We start from the raw sequence: 17,629 nt of genomic DNA on the forward strand, positions 1-17,629 counted from the left end.
ACCCCTGGAATGAATGCTGAAAATTATTAATTTAAGGCTTGTAGGGGGTGGTTCAATAAATTTAAGAAGTGTTTGTTTATAGATTAAACAGTACATTAGATATGTACTGTATATAAGACAGATTAAAACAAGGAATTATTTGGTGGTCTGGAGCAAATTAATTCAATTTACATTATTTATAATGGGAAAAAGTAATTCTTTTTTTAACAAATTGCTTCTGAACAGCCTTCCAGAACGAATTAAGTTCAAAAACTGAGGTTTCACTGTCTCTTCTCTATTGCTTTATTAATTTAGTCTCTCTTTTTTCTTTCTTTCTTTCTTTTTTTTTTTTTTTTGCATAAACACATTTATTTACTAGCGAAATGGTCGATCTTAATTAAACCAATTCAGAAATAGTTGCATGTAAAATGGTTATGATAACTGAACACCATAATGGGAAAAGAAGTGTGGAGAGATTTGCTCATTGAACTGAGCTTATTTATCCTCATGGCTAATTCCCATCTGGAAGGATGATGGAATTTTTACTCCATTTTCTCATAGATCCGAGTACAGTTGACATGACACATTCCACCACTAGCTTCCCGCCCTCCAGCCGCCGCGTGATGGTGCTCTCCTTCCCGTCCCACTCCTGGTGCTGGACCAGCGCGCCATTGACGAAGTGGCAGACGGTCTGAGTTTTCCTGCCATCTGCTGTGATCTCTTCAAACTTCTCTCCCAGGTTGCATGAGAACTGGGTGGTCTTCAGCGTGCTCTCGGTTTTGACAGTGAGGTTTGCTGTCGGAAGTGATGACACAATCTGGCTTGGCCATGGCGCCCATTTTCCACAGAGCCATTCCCACGCCTAATTCCTTCATGTACTCGTCGAAGCCTTTGCTCTCCACTAAGTGCTATCTCCCTACCAGCTGCTGGATGGAGGCCATGGTGGGCACGGAGTCATGCGAGACCTGAGTGGAGTGCGATGATGGGAGTGTGGCCTCTTTTCTTTCCTATCTCTAACTTATCTCACTCTGTTTTTCTTCTTTCTCCTGCTTTCTTGTCTTTTTCACTTTTCCTATTTTTATGTCTTTCTTCTTTCTTGTCTTTCCTTATCGTAAGTTTTTTTCTTCCTGTTTTCTTCCATACCATTTACTTTCTCCTAGTTTTTATTTTTACTTGTTTTCTTCCCTTCTGCCCTTTCATATTCCTGTTTCTTCCCTTTTCTTTTCCTTCTCATATTATTTCTTTTCCTTTAGTAATCTTGTCCTATTTTCTTCCTCCTAATTCTCTTTTCTTCTATGGTTGCTTCTGTTGTTATTATAGGTAGTCTTTTCTATGTTTTTGTTTTGTTTATTGTTTTTGGTTTTGTTTTGTTTTTTCTGTTAGCATCTGCACAACAGCTTACACAACGTGGTCAGGTTGAGCCTACCAGTCCGCCTGCCTGACAAGAGATCCCACCCATGAATGGGACAACAACAATTAAGACACAATTACAACAGGAGATCCCAAAGAACCCACATAAAGAATACTTTTAGAGCATCCAGCTCAGGAGATCAAAGAGATGGCACCACTGAGTCCCATAAAACACTTACTTAATAAGGCCACCCTATGAAAAATGCAAGGTATAGCAGTTTGATCTAATACATAGAAACAAATACAGGGGACAGCAAAAATAGGGAGACAAAGAAATAGCCCCCAAATGAGAGAAAATGAGGAAACTTCAGAAAAGGAGCTAAACAAAATGGAGGCAATTTATCAGATATAAATTTCAAAGTAATGGTTATAAGGATACTCAAGGAAGTTAGTGAGAATTACAAGAAACATAGTGGAAACTACAATAGCATGAAAAAAGAAATAGAAACCATGAACAGGAACCACTCAGAAATGAAAAATAACATGTCTGACATCAAGAATGCACTGGAAGGAATCAAAAGTTGAGTGAATGAGGCAGAAGATTGAATAAATGACTTGGAACACAAGATAGAAAAACATCCAATTGGAGCAGCAAAAAGAAAAATGAATTAAAAAGCAGAAAGGGAAAAAAAAGCAGGAGGATAATTTAAGGAAACTTTGGGACAACATGAAATGTAACATTATTCACATCATAAGGGTACAAGAAGGAGAGGAAAGTGTGCAAGGTATAGAGGATCTATTTAAAGAAATAATGATGAAAATTTCCTAACCTGGTGAAGGTAAAAGTCACACAACTTCAGGAAGCACAGAGAGTTCCAGTCAAGATGAACACTAAGACACACACTCCAAGACACATAGTAATTAAAATGACAAAGAAATTAATAGTAATTAAAGACTTAGTGGATAGAGCATCAGCCCACAGACTGAAGGGTCCTGGGTCCAATTCTGGTCAAGAGCATGTACCTTGGTTTCAGGTTTGAGCCCCAGCCCTGGGCACATGCAGAGGGTGGTCAATCAATGTGTCTCTCTCACATGGACATTTCTCCTCTCTCTCTGTCTCTCCCCTCCCATCCAGTCTTTGGAAATCAATGAAAAAATATCCTCAGGATAGTTCCAACTAGAGAATATAACCCTGGTAAATATATATGTACACAATATAAGAATATCTAAATATATAGAAGAAATTCTAGGAAGACCTTTGGGAGACATCAATAGCAATGCAGTCATAGCAGGGGACTTTATTTACTATTTTATTTTATTTTTTAATTCTCACCCAAGGATATTTTTCCCATTGATTCCTAGAGAGAATAGAAGGAAGGGAGGCATGAGAGAGAGAGAGAGAGAGAGAGAGAGAGAGAGAGAGAGAGACATTGATGTGAGAGAAATACATTGATTAGTTGCCTCCCACATGTGCCCCTAACTGTGGCTGGGGAACCTGCAACTGAGGTACATGCCCTTGACTGGGAATCAAACCCATGATTCCCTGGTATGCAGTCCAACTCTATAATCACTGATCCAACCCAGTCATGGCAATAGTAGGGGAGTTTAACACCTCACTGTCATTATTCACTGATGACATGATATTGTACATAGGAAACCCTAAAGATTCCATCAAAATACTACTATAAAAAACCCTACTATATTTAGTAAATAAATTCAGCAATGTAGTAAAATACAAAATTAATACCCAGAAATCAATGGCATTTTTATATACTAATAATGAACTCTCAGAAAGGGAAACTGAAAAAACAATCCCATTTACTATTGCAATAACAACAAAAGATACCTTGGGAATAAACTTAACAAAGAAGGTAAAAGACCTGTACTTGGAAAACTATAGGACATTTTAAAAAGGAATAGATGAAGATACAAATAAATGGAAGAATGTATTTATGGATTGGGCAAATCAACATCATTAAAATGTCCACACTACCCAAAGCAATCTATAGATTCAATGCAATTCCTATTAAATTACCAATAGCATATTTCACAGATCTAGAACAAATACTCCAAAAACTTTATGGAACCAAAAAAGATCCCAAATGGCTGTAGCAATCTTGAGAAAAAATAACCATATTAGAGGGAACACAATACTGGATAACAAACTATACTACAAAGCCATTGTAATCAAAACAGCCTGATACTGGCACAAGAACAAGAATGTAAACCAATGGAAAAGAACAGAGATCCCAGAAATTGGCCCAAGCCATTATGCTCAATTAATACTTGACAAAGGAAGTAACAGCATACAATAGAGTAAATATAGTCTCCTCTATACATGGTGTTGGGGAAATTAGACAGGTACATGGAAAAAAAAAAGAAAAAAGAAACTAGACCACCAGTTTACACCATACACAAGAATAAACTAAACTAAAAATGGATAAAAGACTTAAATATAAGTTAGGAAACTATAAAAAATTCTGGAAGAAAACATAGGCAGTAAAATCTCAGACATCTTTTCTAGCAATATGTTTATGGATACATCACTTAGGGCCCTCGTCCGCAAACTGTGGCTTGCGAGCCACATGCGGCTCTTTGGCCCCTTGAGTGTGGTACTTCCACAAAATACCACGTGTGGGCACGCACGTACAGTGCGATTGAAACTTTGTGGCCCATGCGCAGAAGTCAGTATTTTGTGGAAGAGCCACACTCAAGGGGCCAAAGAGCCGCATGTGGCTCGCAAGCCGAAGTTTGATGACCACTGACCTAGGGCAAGGGAAACAAAGGGGAAAAACAAACAAATGGGACTACATCAAAATAAAAACCTTCTGCACAGCAAAAGAAACCATCAACAAAATGAAAAAGGATCCTACTATGTGAAAAACTATATTTGCCAATGATACATCTGATAAGGGTTTAATTTCCAAAATATACAAAGAACTCACTAAACTCAACACCAAAAAGACAAACAATCCAATTTAAAAAGTGGGCAGAGGACCTGAATAGACATTACTACAAAGAGGACATACAGATGGCCAATATACATATGAAAAAGTTCTCAAAAGTCACAGTCAACCAGTCAACCAGTTGCTATGATGTGCACTGACCACCAGGGGGCAGACGCTCCAACCAGTATGTTAGCTTGCTGCTGGGGTCCGGCCAATTAGGACTGGGTGAGACAGGCCCGACAAGCCCTGGAGCCCTCCCACGGTTCCTCCCTGGCTAGCCAACCTCTTCCATCCCTCCCCAACCCCGATCATGCACTGGTGGGATCCCTCAGCTTGGCCTGTGCCCTCTCACAATCCAGGACCCCTCAGGGGATGTCAGAGAGTCGATTTCAGCCTGATCCTGCAGGCCAGGCTGAAGGACCCCACTGGTGCATGAATTCGTGCACTGGGTCTCTAATGAGGCTATAAAAAAGAAGAAAAGAAGAAGCTCTTACCCTTTGAGATAGTATGGAGGGATCTGGAGACTATTATGCTAAGCAAAATAAGCTAGTTAGAGAAAGACAAATATCACATGATCTCACTTATATGTGAAATATAATGAACAAAATGAACTAATGGACACAATAGGTCCAGAGATAGGGATGCATGGAATAGAATAACAGATTATAGTGGAGTAGGAGGGGACAGGAAGAGATTAACAAAGAACATATATGAATATATTAGTAACCTAGGGACACAGAAAATAGCATGGGGAAGGCCTCGGTTGGGGCTGGGGTTTGGTGGAGGGGGACAAAAAGGGAGAAATGGGAGTCACCTGTAATACTGTCAACAATAAACAAAACAAAATAAAACAGAAAAACTTCAGTTTGTTATAATTATAGATTAAAAAAAAAGCCTTTGAAAGTGAATTAAAATTTCACTCAATATCTAAAATTATAGAACCTCAAATGAGTCTTTATAAATTATTTTAATAGAGTTTAAAGTCTAGCACCTACCAAAATACTTTATGCATAGTAGGTTTCCTATGAAATTATTCTGGAATGAGTAACTGAATTCATGTTTATGCTTTTGAAAAATAGACATTTGTCCCTTCATTATGTTTGGAAGGTTTGTTTTTATTTTTATTTTTTTCTTTAATTAAATCTTTATTGTTCAGATTATTACAGTTGTTCCTCTTTTTTCCCTCATAGCTCCCCTATACCCAATTCCCACTCCACCCTCCGCCCTCACCCCCCCACCCCCCGTCCTCGTCATGATTTTTGTCCAGTCTCTTCCCCCATCCCCCACACCCCTTTCCCCCTCTAGAATAGTCAGTCCACTCCCTTTCTATGCCCCTGATTCTATGATAATCACCAGTTTATTCTGTTCATCAGATTATTTATTCACTTGATTTTTAGATTCACTTGTTGATAGATGTGTATTTGTTGTTCATAATTTGTATCTTTACCTTTTTCTTCTTCTTCCTCTTCTTAAAGAATGCCTTTCAGCATTTCATTTATACTGGTTTGGTGGTGATGAACTCCTTTAGCTTTCCCTTATCTGTAAAGCTCTTTATCTGACCTTCAATTCTGAATGATAGCTTTGCTGGATAAAGTAATCTTGGTTGTAGGTTCTTGGCATTCATCACTTTGAATATTCCTTGCCACTCCCTTCTGGCCTGCAAAGTTTCTGTTGAGAAATCAGCTGACAGTCATATGGGTACTCCCTTGTAAGTAACTGACTGTCTTTCTCTTGCTGCTTTTAAGATTCTCTCTTTGTCTTTTGCTCTTGGCATTTTAATTATGATGTGTCTTGGTGTGGTCCTCTTTGGATTCCTTTTGTTTGGGGTTCTCTGCTCTTCCTGGACTTGTAAGTCTATTTCTTGCCCCAGGTAGAGGAAGTTTTCTGTCATTATTTCTTCAAATAGGTTTTCAATATCTTGCCCTCTCTCTTCTTCTGGCACCCCTATAATTCGGATGTTGGTATGCTTGAAGCTGTCCCAGAGGCTCCTTACACTATCTTCGTATTTTTGGATTCTTTTTTCATTTTGCTTTTCCGGTTGGGTGTTTTTTGTTTCTTCGTATTTCAAATCTTTTACTTGATTCTTGTGATCCCCTAGTCTGCTGTTGGAACTCTGCATAATATCCTTTATTTCAGTCAGTGTCTGCTTAATTTCTAGTTGGTCCTTTTTCATAACCTCGAGGGTCTCACTAGATTTCTTGAGGATCTCACTACATTTATTGGCAGTCTCACCAGACGTTTTGAGGGTCTTACTAAATTTATCGGCGGTTTCTAGAAAGTTCTTGAAAAACCTTATAACTGTGGTTTTGAACTCTATATCCAGTCATTTGCTTTCCTCCATTTCTGTCATTTGTGATCTCTTTCTTTGTCTCCGCATTTTTTATGCTTCCCTGTGTTGATAGAGTGGCTTTGTGTGCTAGGTGTCCTATAGAGCCCAGTGGCTCAGCCTCCCCAATTACCTGAGGTGGACACTCTTGGTGCACCCCTTTGTGGGCTTTGTGCACAGTGTTGTTGTAGTTAAGCCTTGATTGTTGTAGGTATCACTGGGAGGAATTGATCTCCAGGCCAATTGGCTGTGAGAATCAGCTGTGTCTACAGTGGGAGAACTTCTGTGCTGAAGACACCCTTATGGGGAAAGATTTGCTTCAGTGTGGCTTTGGTGCTCACTGAGTCTGCCCCCTGAGTGTGTCCCTTATGGATCTGAGGAGTTGTAATCTGGATAGTCCCACTCTGACCACTGGGTACACTGGCTCTTGGATCTAAGGAGGTGCTAATTTAGCCTCTGTCTGAGGCTACCCAGCAGGAGCTACAAAGAGATCTGCAGATTCCCCTTCATTTTTGGGGGTTTGGAGGTGCCCAAATGAGGCCCAGCTGTGAAGCAATGCAAGCTGCTGTGGGGCCTTAGGCCTTCTCTTGGAAGTTCTGGGTCTGTCTGGCCCAGCTGCAGTTTGGTAGGTAATTTTCAGATTGCAAAGGGCCAGGGCATTGAATGCAAAAGCCTCTGTCGCAGCCTGGGTGGGGCGGGGTCTCAGGGAATCAACAGAGTGGAGCAAGCAGCTATGGCTGATCCTCAGCCCTGCCCTAAGGGGCCCCGCATCTCAGTGTCCTGGTAATCGCTGCAAGCACCTTTGATAGAAAGCCGCCCTCGAGTTCTGAGTTCTGCCCACTGCCAGACAGTCCAGTTTTCCCCTGTATGAGTCTGGGTCCCCAGAGACTCACCTGGAACCAGAGTTCAGAGCAGTCGGGGGCTTGTGACTCCCTCCCGATTCAAAAAGACAGCCGCGTCCTCAGTTGCCAGCCCTTGCTGCATGCGCCTCTGTACCTCTGCACTTCCGCACCCCCTCTGAGTCTCAGTGTGTTTTTCTCTTTCCTTCTAGTTGTAGAATTTCCACTCAGCCAGCCTTCCTCTGGTTCTGGATGATGTCCATTTTGTCTTTTAGTTGTATTTTTGAAGTTGTTGTGGGAGGCAGCAATTTCCGGTGTTTACCTATGCCACCATCTTGGTTTCTCTTTGGAATGTTTGTTTTTCTGTTTTAATCTATGATATAGCTTGCATGACATTTTCTTATTAGTAATGTGTGTGTATATGTTTTTAAGGAATCCAAGGATAACTCTCCAGTTTAAATAAAGGAAAGGAAATAACTCTCATCATAAAAGACAAAAAGAAATGACTAAATACCGGGCCAAAATATAATTAAGAACAGAAACAAAGTTTTTGTGTTTTCAGTAAGATATAGGGTGTCCCAAAATTCACGCAAGATTTGCAATTCAATTCAATTGCAAATCTTGCGTGAATTTTGGGACACCCTATATAAGCGGTAAAAAGAAAAGGAGCTTATTAACTTTTAAGAAAATATAAAACCCTTATCTATGCAGCAGAATGAAAACACACAAAATAAATATATACATTTCAGCCTTTATGCTGGTGAAAAGTAAAGACATTCCCCAGTATACATCTATATATATAAAAACCTAAGCGACAGTTATGAAGGAACAACTGGAAGGACCAGAATGACTGGTTGCTATGACATTCACTGACTACCAGAGGGCAGACGCTCAATGCAGGAGCTGCCCCCAGCCCCTTGCCCTGGTCGCTGATGGGGCCTGCTGGCCAACCTCCCAGCTCCTCCCCCATGACCAGCAGGTCTTGATTGCCTGATCTTGGCCAGGCCCCTGGGCTGGGCTGGGGAACTGGGGGTGGCAGTGGATGGGGTCCCTTTCCCAGGGGGCCGAGGGCTGGCTCCCTACTTGGGGCCAGTGGCCACCCTCCTGTGTTTCTCCCCCTGGCCGGCAGGTCCCAATTGGCCCACCACCCACCTGCTTTGGTGGCATTTGGCCCTTCCTCCTGGCCGGCAGGCCCCAATCGCCTGGCCAGGGCAGGGATGAGTGGCGGTGGATGCAGGTGGCAGGGGAAGGAGGAGGTGGGAAGGTGGGGAATCTGATCGGCCCTGATCACCGGCCAGGCCTAGAGACCCCATCCATGCATGAATTTCATGTGCCAGGCCTCTAGCAATTAAATAATCAGATAAATTCAAACCAAACAAATACCTCTTTCTCAAAAGCATTTTTGTGTCCTGGGTTACTATGGCAACTCAGTTTAACCAGTGTATACTCAAAAAGAACTATTCATTTTTAGTTATTCTTTTATTTCTTATTTTTAGTGTGTGTGTGTGTGTGTGTATGTGTGTGTGTGTGTTTACAATAAACTAAAGTCTATATTTAGAAATTCAGGTAAAAAGCACAGCAGTGCCTTTGACTATAGAAGATAAATTAGAAATATAAACTAGCAATGAGACAATTTCTTTCAAATAGCAGGAAACACGTTCTTTACTACCATTAAGTAAATCATTATTTGTGTTCATCTATTAATTTTGGATTTAAGAAGAAAAAAAACAACTTTGCTAATTATGACATCTGACCAGATAAGCCAATCAGTATATCTTAAATAATACAGCATGAAATAAAGGGCCATTCAATTTTTGATGACTTGAACTCCTTAATGACATTTCAGTTTTACATACTGTAGAATGGTTCAAAAACCTTTGCAGATTTGCTTAAAAACCCTGCTGGTATTTAGGAAACTTTTAAAAAGTAATGTTCTTATTCATTTGTTAATACACATTATTAATGTAAAATTCTTAGTCATTTACAAACAGATATTTAAATCTTGGGTGCTGGAGTGATCTGTTTTAAGATCTCAGGGATGTTATTTGACTTATTTACTCCAGAGCATCATAAGTTTCCTTCCCTCCCTCCCAAGGGGAAAAAAGAAGTCTGCAGAATGGAGGCAAATTTCTGGACTAAAGAAAACTAAGATTCTTCAGGCTTGAAATACAATCCACAGTTAAAAGGAATGCCAAGTATATATATGCAACTTTTACAATTTTTATGAAACAAAAAGATGAATTTCAGCTGTCATATTCTTTCAGAATGAATGAGACATGATGAGATGTTACACACTATCATCCTATATAATAGAAGGGTAATATGCAAATTGACCCTAAAGCCACCAGAACGACTAGTTGCTATGACGTGCACTGACCACCAGGGGGCAGATACTCAATGCAGGAGCTGCCCCCCTGGTGGTCAGTGCACTCCCACAGGGGGGAGCTCTGCTCAGCTACAAGCTGGGCTGACAGCTGTGAGCCCAGCGGAGGTGGTGGGAGCCTCTCCTGCCTCCTCTGCAGTGCTAAGGATGTCCTACTGTGGGAGGAGCAGGCCTAAGCTGGCAGGTGGACATCCCCAAAGGACTCCTGGGCTGCCAGAGGGATGTCTGACTGCCAGCTTAGGCCCCATCCCACTGGGGGCAGGCCTAAGCCACCAGGTGGAGATCCCCCGAAAAGTCCTGGACTGCGAGAGGGCGCAGGCCGGGCTAAGGGACCCCGAGTGCACGAATTTTCATGCACCAGGATTCTAGTCTATAATAAAAAACTTCAATTTTCTGCCTGAAGTTGACCTGGAAAGTGGTACAAAGTCTATAGCTGCTTTAAAAAACGGTAAGATAACAGATTTTATTTATTTTATTATTTTATTTTTTTATTTTTATTTTTTTTTTATTGCTTAAAGCATTACAAAGGGTATTACATATGTGTCCTTTTTTTTCCCCCCGCCCTTGACAATACCCCGGCTTCCCCTACCCCCCAGTGTCTTATGTCCATTGGTTATGCTCATATGCATGCATACAAGCCCTTCAAGATAACAGATTTTAAAAGCCTGTAAACCACTGAAAGCACACACACACACACACACACACACACACACATATCTATATATTTGTCCACTGTTTTTATATCTCACTATTTCTTTGTTCAATATTCCCTTATTCCTATACAATTCCCTTTTATCCAGGACCTTTAAAGGATCAGAAAGACAAAACCATTTGCATCAAATGAACAGAAAGAGAACAATGTTGGTTTTTTGGGGGCACAGCAAAACCAGCAAGGGACAACTACGTGGAAGCACAGCATTAAAGAATGCAGGCTCAGATCTTAGACACCGAGTATAATCGAGAAAAGTAAATCCCTGTAATTAAGAATAAAATAGTAAAATGGCTTGTCTTCACGGGGTTCCGTGCAGTAGCTGCACGTGGAGCGGGCTTCTCCTCCAGCCCTCATTGCCCACAGCCTCCCAGGCAGCCCCACACCGAGGCTGAAAAAGGCAACCCAGCTCCACGCGCATGCAGTTTGGGGCGAGCCCGCCATCAGGAAGCTGCTGACACACGCCCCGCCTGTTCCTCCCCTCCGGCACCATCCTGCTCTCAGCGTTCCAGTTGCTAGGGCCTGTCTCCTTGACTTTTGACTGCACCTGCGGTGAGGGTGGCCTGGGTTCTTTCTTTATCGACTGCATCTGGCCAGCAGACACATCGCCTCCCTTGGCCAATATCTCGCTGCCTAAATTCCGAGGAAAAAGAAATAAGTAAAGAGGAAAATTCGGTTGTTTTGAGAAGCAGCTGATTGCCCTAAAGGATAGCAGAAGTCCAATGTTTCCAAGCACCTCTTCAGATAACACGGAGGGAAAATAACCGTCATCAAGAGGGAGGTACTGCCAGGGAGCATACCTTTAACGCTTATGTTCACAGCAATCTTTTGGGGATAAAACGGCCCACTTTTGTAGCTCCAAAGCGTTTCCTTTTAGACTGTCAACAGAATAGTGATGTTCTAGGCACTTTGATGTTGCCCTGATAACTGAGTGCACATTTTGGGGGTCTACTGGCATCATTTCTAAACAGTACTAATTGGGACAGAAATCCTGGAAAATCTAATTACACTGAAGACCATCTTATTTTTGGATTAAATAGTTATGGCCCAACTATAGTGTTTGAAATGTAAAATAAGTCATTGTTACAGAAAGAAAACAACTCAGATACTGTGGGTCTTCAGAGGCTATCACGAAGTGGTGACTTTTTCATCTTTTGACCAAAAACTTTTTCCAAATTTATAGTGATAACATTTTGGAGGTAGAGGAAAAACAGAAGATCATTTTTACTGTTCTGTATTTACTAGCTGAAAGAGCACTGGCAGATTGAACTTTTTGCTAACATGGGAAATTTTAGAATGATTGGCATAGCATATGTATTTTGAAATTCTGCATTAATTATAAAGTTAAATTTTACCTAGATTCTCTATAGAAGTTTTGAAGAATTATTTTCTTATCTTATTTTTCTTTTATAGGGATTCTGCTTGGATTTAGTATAGTGTTCACACAGAATGATTTTCATTAAGATGTAATTTAGATTCAAATGAATTATTTTTCAACAATAATTCAAACATATTCCAAAGCTTTTCAATTCTCAACTAATAACTGTGAATAATAGTGCTTATTATTAATTAAAATGCAAAACCACCCACAACTTCTCCGAAGACCTTTACCTCCAAAGCTCCCTAAGCTGCTGTTACGTAAGACTAAAATCCATAGAGGTATGTATATTCATCAGATATGTTATTAACTATTTTTCATAGAAAGTTCTCAATTTGCACAGCTCAGAATCACAATAGTTAAAAGACATTAATAACCAGTAACTGACAATTGTTTGTTGTATGATGGTAGCATTCAATTTAATTCTACAAGTATAGTTGATTTTCATTATTTGTGGATATTGTAGGGATGAATTTACCTAACTGCTAAAATTTATTTGTAACCTTCAAATCAGTATTGTTCTGTGTTTTCTCTTTTTAACAACACTATATCATGAAGAACACTGCAGAGCAGCATACAGAGCTGCTTCTCACTCCTTGTGAAGCTGTGTGCAGGAGGGGCGTATGTATGGTGTATATATGGTAACCCTCAGTCATTCTGGATATGCTCAGGGCAGTGAAAACACATATGTTCCCAACTGACATATTCTGACTTTTTGTTTCAGCTCTCATATTGTAAACAACTGTACTTTCCCCAGTCTCTTTAGTGCCATGTTTTTTGAATATTTGTGCTTCTTGTTGGTGATTTTGCTGCCTAAAATATCCCCCAGGCACAATGCTAAAGTGCTGTCTAGTCTTCATAAGCATAAGAAGGCTGTGATGTGCTTTACAGATAAAAATATGTTAGATGAGCTTCCTTTAGGCATGAGTTACAGTGTTGTTGCCTATGAGTTCAATGTTAATGAATCAATAATATATGTTAAGTAAAGTGTCTTTAAAATAGAAAAACATATAAAACAATATTATGTATTGATTAGTTGTTGCTAATGTTGAGAAGCTTGCAGGAATCTAATCCTATTTTCCCTAGAAGCTATGGCTCTGTTGGATAATTCAGTGTTTACTGACACATTATAGAACAGTTTGGCTATAAATAACATGAATTAACTATTTATAAGCACAGGACTAGGAACTGGGGATATAGTGAGTAGAATAGGCCCTGTGAATACTCTCTGGTGAGATCAGATAATTACATATGTAAATGTAAAATTGCCCTGTGATAAATGCTTCGAAGTAAATATGAGCCACTTTTATAACTATAACTTTATATAATACCCTTAATCTTCTTTTTCCCTATATAGTATCCATTGACTTGATAAAATTGGCATATCCCTCTTCTTTCCCATATTTTGGTTTCCTCTACCACCTGATTTTGGCTGATTGTATTAATTATTTTAATGTCAATTTATACTTTTAAAATGTGCTTAGTCTATAACTTGATTTACAGTGTTAAATTATTACCTTTTGATCCATGGCTATTAAAGATGTTTAAATCAACACACCTATACTACCACCAATTTCCTTTTCCACTTGCCCTACCAACTTTTATTATATCATTTCTACATTATCATTTCTACATTTTTATAATTTTCTACTTTTACAAAATGTTCTGTAATAGTAATACCCACAGTTATGTAGATTCACTGCTTACTACCAGATCTTTTGTTGTAGTTTTTCCATTCATCTTTTGATTGAAATTTATGCCCCAGTATAAAGTTTCTCATTATTGACATTTTGGGGCAGAATAATTTTTTTCAGTAGGAGGTGGCTCTTCTGCTTTTGGTACCTTGGAAATTCTATGACCTTGACTATTATTAATCCTATTCTCCAAAGGCTCTTGGCAGAGTGCTTTGCACACAGTAAGAGTTCCAAATATTTGTTGAATGGGTGAATTAATATTTAAAATAACAAATGTAATTTATAAAAATGAATACTCAAACACAAATAAAATTTTGAAATAAATTTCTACAATTTGCATGCAGTTCTAAATGCCATAGGGGATTAATGACATGATTGATCTAGTCCCTGCATTTCAGGACCTTTCAAGACCATTAATTAAGCTTTAAAGATGAAATACACACAAAAAGAACCTTAAGTAGCCATACAAAGCGGCATAGAATTAATGTCCAATTAATAGTAGAGACAGTATAAGTTAATAGATGTGAGAAAGTACCTGAGTAAGAATTCTGCTTGAACTAAGTCTGGCGTGATTAGTAAAAGTGGAATGAAATGTGTTTATTTATAAAGGACACTTGTGTAGTTTTTGGTGGCTAAGGAGAGTCCATTGGAAAAGTAGATATTTACTATATCAGAAAAAAGAAGTCATGGGGAAATGTGTCAAAAATAAAGAAGTATGGAATTGAGAAGACATATCATTTTCATTAGGAAGATTTTCCTAAATACCTCTTTCCTCTTCACCTAGTCAGAGTGCCTTCAGTTATGCTTCCATAGTATCCCATCCTTTACCCCTATTGAGCAATTATCATTTGCTAGTATAATTGTTTACCTGCCTAATTTCTATACTAAATTGTAAGATCTTTGATTGTAGGATAGTTCTGTGTGATTGTACCCTCGGCACTATGTGTACACTTGGCACATGGTAGGTGTTAATTGATTGTTGAGCTAACAAGAACAGTAAGTGTGGGTTGTATTAATCAAAAAGATGGATTGAATAAGGTTTAAGGTAAATTTCAAAAGAAGAAAATTTTTCAATTTGGTTAGTAAGAGAAAATATTCCACACAGTTTTATCAACATGAGAAATAAAGTTATAAATGAGCAGCGTGCCCTTTGTGATTGTTAGTAATATTTGGAGTACCTAAGGGTTTTCATTGGAACTTAACAAGTCATCACACAACAAGGTTAGGAGAAATGGATCCAGTTAATATATATATATATATATATATATATATATATATATATATATTTATATATTACTAAGATGCAGATACTTTGATGAAAACACTATAAAGCTATGTCAGAAAAATCAAGGGGAAATTTAAGTTGATGTAGACTAGGATGATGGCAGTGAATATCAAAAGGGAAAATCTGGGTTTTTTTGAGCACTTAACTATGAGAGAAGGTTAAAATGCAATAGCCTGTGTGAGAGTACCTGATAAACTGTAAAACCACTCTATAGCTCTAAATGTCATAATACTTGTAATATTTCTCATTTGGCCCACAATTATTTACTGACTTGCAGCAACCTGAAATTATGTAAAATGTCCTAGAATGGATGTCTAGGGATATGAATTTTGGTCTTAGCTCCACCCCCATTGTGATATATGGCTTTAGTAAGTCATTTAGTCCAGTGGTCACCAACCGGTGGTCCGTGAGGTGACCGCCGATTCATCTTTATATTCTGAAACAGCAGAACTTAATTAGATCACTGATTTTTAATCCTTGTATCGACTCTAAACCAAACTATGATGATACACAAATCCATAAGAACAATAGTTTACTTCTTCAGTGATTCTCATGGTGGAAAAAAAGAGAGGGCATACCTTTGATGGGCTCATCTGCAGCCTCAACATGACTGAGAAAAGAATCTGTGAGCACCAATTAAAAATTCTCAACTGTTTTGAAATGCAAAAAAATAAAAAGAATAAAAACAAACAAACAAACAAACAAAAATGGAAGAATACTCAAGGCTTATGGGAAAATTAAAAAAGGTATAACATATGTATAATGGCAATACCAGAGGAGATAAAAAAAGTGAAGAGAGCAGAAGAAATATATGAAGTAATAATGACTGAAAATTTTCCAAAATTAATGACAGACAAGCTACAGATCCAGAAAACTCATGAAATACCTACCAGGATAAATAACAAAACAAAACAAAAAACACATAGACACACTACACTCAAGCTGCAGAGAACTATAGACAAAGAAAAAAATCTTGAAAGAAGCTGGGTATGGGGGGTGAATATCTACCTATAGAGAAAAAAAGATAAGAATTACATTTGATTTCTTGTCAGAAACCATGCAAACAGAAAAAGAGTAGAGTGAAATATTTAAAGTGTTGAAAGAAAAAACTCCACCAAACTAGAATCTATAAACAGTGAAATAATCCTTGAAAAATGAAGGAGAAATATAGACCATCTCAAACAAATGCTGTGAGAATTTGTTGCCAGTAGACCTGCCTTGCAAGAAATGTTTAAAAGAAGCTTTTTTATGTTAAAGTAAGTTCAGTCTCAGGATTCAGCGCATGCCCACCCCCCTTCTTCTCTCCCCCCCCCCCCACACACACATGATGGGAAATAATATAGGTCAAAAACAGCTTCCTAAATAAAGGAAGCATATAAGAGAAGGAGTAAATGAGGAAAAATGAAAACTTTTACTTTTTTGCCCAGCCGGCATGGCTCAGTGGTTGAGCGTCGACCTATGAACCAGGAAGTCAGGGTTTGATTCCTGGTCAGGGCATATGCCTGGGTTTTGGGCTTGATCCCCAATTTAGGGTGTGCAAAAGACAACTAATCAATGACTCTCATCATTAATGTTTCTATCTCTCTCTCCCTCTTCCTTCCTCTCTAAAATCAATAAAAAATAAAAATAAAAACCCCCAAAAACTGTTACTTTTAAAATTCTTACTTGACCTCATAATTAACTGTTTGTTCTAAGCAATAAGAGCAACAATATATTGGATGATTTTAACATACGGATAAATGAGATGAATTACAGCAATGTTACCAGTATAATGATTGGGAGAGAGGAATTGAGAAGAATCTGTTGAAAAATTACCTGCAGCCAAGCTGGTGTGGCTCAGGGGTTGAGCATTAACCCATGAATCAGGAGGTCATGGTATAATTCCCAGTCAGGGCACATCCCTGGGTTCTGGCTTGATCCCCAGAACGGGGCATACCGGAGGCAGCCAATCAATGATTCTCTCTCATCATTGATGTTTCTATCTCTCCCTCTCCCTTCCTCTCTCCAAAATCAATAAAAATCATATTTAAGGGATAAAAAAAAACCCTGTGATACTCATTAAGTAGGATAGTGTTATTTGAAAGTGGACTTACATTAGTTATAAATGTATATTGCAAGAGGAATCTTGTGGTAAACAAAACAAAACAAAACCAAACTTCATCACCAGTAAACTCTAAGGCAACCACTTAAGAGTATTAAAAGAAAGAGAGAGAGATTTCCAAAGTGGTGGCGGTTTAAATGGAAGCTACACTGACACTCTCCCAGGACCAAACTAAAATATTATCCTGAATAATTAACTGAAGACTAGCTGGAGAGAACCCTTAAAACCAAGGATGTAAGTGGGGACCTCATAGAGACTGGTAGGAAGTGCAGAGGCACAAGATGGTTGGCCAGGCTTGCATAGGCAGTAGCTGAAGTTCTGGAGAGATATCTCAGCTGTGGGGTGTTCCCACTGAGAACTCTAAGGTTTAAACCTTAAACTGGGCTCCCCAGCCAAAAGCACCAGAACTGAGAAAAGTGACCACATAACATCTGGTTTTGAAAAGCCCCAGATCTGCCAGAGAGAGACAGCTGGAAAGGCAGGCACATTCTTAAAGAGCCAACACACAAAATTTTGTGTACAGCCACTCACCTTGGGCTACTGCAGAAGGAGGGCAAAGTTGACTAGAGCTGTGTGAGAGTACAAGGTTGGGGGCTCTGAGGTTAGAGCTAGGAAGACAGCCACTGGGTATTCTGCA

The 17,629-nt window shown here is 39.1% G+C and overlaps 1 pseudogene; it reads right to left on the reverse strand.

Moving 5' to 3' along the window:
- Positions 1-521: 521 nt before the first annotated feature.
- On the reverse strand, positions 522-920 carry LOC139005106 (fatty acid-binding protein 5 pseudogene; annotated as a pseudogene).
- Between the last annotated feature and the right edge of the window lie 16,709 nt (positions 921-17,629).

Source organism: Myotis yumanensis, unplaced genomic scaffold (assembly GCF_028538775.1).
Source record: "Myotis yumanensis isolate MYYU_CA2020_CCGP unplaced genomic scaffold, mMyoYum1.0.hap1 SCAF_3, whole genome shotgun sequence".
NCBI lineage: Eukaryota > Metazoa > Chordata > Mammalia > Chiroptera > Vespertilionidae > Myotis > Myotis yumanensis.